A 1,658-nucleotide genomic window follows, 5' to 3' on the forward strand; every position below is an offset into this window, starting at 1 on the left:
TTTTTAATTTTTGAGGAAACCCTATATAGTTCTCTACAGTGGCTCTACAAGTCTGCATTCCCACCAGCAGTGCAGAAGGGTTTCACCCTTGCCAAAACTTATTGTGTGTTATTTTGTTTATGAGCGCTATTCTGAAAGGTGTGAGGTTGTATCTCATTATGGATTTAATTTACATTTCTCTGATGATTAGTGACATTGAACATTTTTTCATATGCCTATTGGCCATTTGTATGTCCTATTTGGAGAAGTGTCTATTCAGTCCTTTTGCCCATTTGTTAACTGGATTTTTTACCATCCTATTGTTGAGTTTTAGAAGTTCTTTATAAATTTTGGTTATTAACCCCTTATCAGACATATTGACGAATATGTTCTCCCATTGTGTGAGTTGTCTTTTTATTTTGTTCATGGTGTCTTTTGCTGTACAAAAGCTTTTTAGTTTGATATAGTCTCATCTGTTCATCCTGTGCTTTATTTAACTTGCCCATGGAGATAAATCAGCAAAAATATTGCTGCAAGAGATGTTAGAGAGTTTACTGCCTATGTTTTCTTTCAAGATGTTTATGGTTTCATGAGTTACACTTAAGTCTTTTATCCATTTTGAGTTTATTTTTGTGAATGGTGTAAGTTGGTGATCTAGTTCCATTTTTTTGCATGTACCTGTCCAATTTTCCCAACACCATTTGTTAAAGAGACTGTCTTTACTCCATTGTATGCTCTTACCTCCTTTGTCAAATATCAATTGACCATAAAGGCGTGGGTTTATTTTTGTGTTCTCTGTTCTGTTCCATTAATCTATATACCTGTTCTAATGCCAGTACCAAGCTGTTTTGAGTACAATGGCTTTGTAGTATAACTTGATATTAGGAAGCGTGATACCTCCCACTTTATTCTTCCTTTTCAAGATTGCTGAGGCTATTTGTGTTCTTTTTTTGGTTCCATATAAATTTTTGGAATATTTGTTCTATATCTTTGAAGTATGCCATTGGTATTTTAATAGGAATTGCATTGAATTTATAGATTGCTTTGGGTAATATAGACATTTTAATAATGTTTATTCTTTCTACCCATGAACATGGTATATGGTTCTACCATTTTGTAAAAAAAACAGTGGTTAGACGTCACGAAGTAGGTGGCAATGCCTTAACCATATGTATGTTGTTAGGCCCGAGAGTCTCTTTTTATCCTTGTCAAGGGGAGTGCTAACCTTCTCTCCTTTCATACAACACAAAAATTATGTTCTTTTTAATTTAAACATTTTTTTTGCCTCCTGAATTTTTCTGTTTATGGCATTTTCCTCTTATTTCTGATCTTGGTTTCTGATTACCTGGGTGTAATGCCTTTACTTGTTATTGCCAATGAATACTTGAGTTTTCTTGGGCAGTTTGGTGCCATCAGAAACTAAGTAGTCTTCTAGTCTAGTTGCTTCCAGTAAATTTACATGTGAAAAACTACAACAAATTTGTTTAAACTTTTGTGTGTGTGTGTGTGACAGAAACAGAGAGAGAGGCAGAGAGAGGGACAGATAAGGACCGAAAGACAGAAAGGATGAGAGATGAGAAGCATCAATTCTTCATTGCAGCACCTTAGTTGTTTATTGATTGATTTCTCATATGTGCCTTGACCAGGGGGCAACAACAGAGCCAGTGACCCCTTGCTCA

At 35.2% G+C, this 1,658-nt stretch overlaps 1 non-coding gene across 1 annotated transcript; it reads right to left on the reverse strand.

Moving 5' to 3' along the window:
- Positions 1–1,099: 1,099 nt before the first annotated feature.
- LOC136384286 (U6atac minor spliceosomal RNA) lies at positions 1,100–1,226 on the reverse strand. The gene has a single exon (XR_010747574.1). It is a non-coding gene; the product is annotated as a U6atac minor spliceosomal RNA (small nuclear RNA).
- Between the last annotated feature and the right edge of the window lie 432 nt (positions 1,227–1,658).

Source organism: Saccopteryx leptura, chromosome 12 (genome assembly GCF_036850995.1).
Source record: "Saccopteryx leptura isolate mSacLep1 chromosome 12, mSacLep1_pri_phased_curated, whole genome shotgun sequence".
NCBI classification, from domain to species: domain Eukaryota; kingdom Metazoa; phylum Chordata; class Mammalia; order Chiroptera; family Emballonuridae; genus Saccopteryx; species Saccopteryx leptura.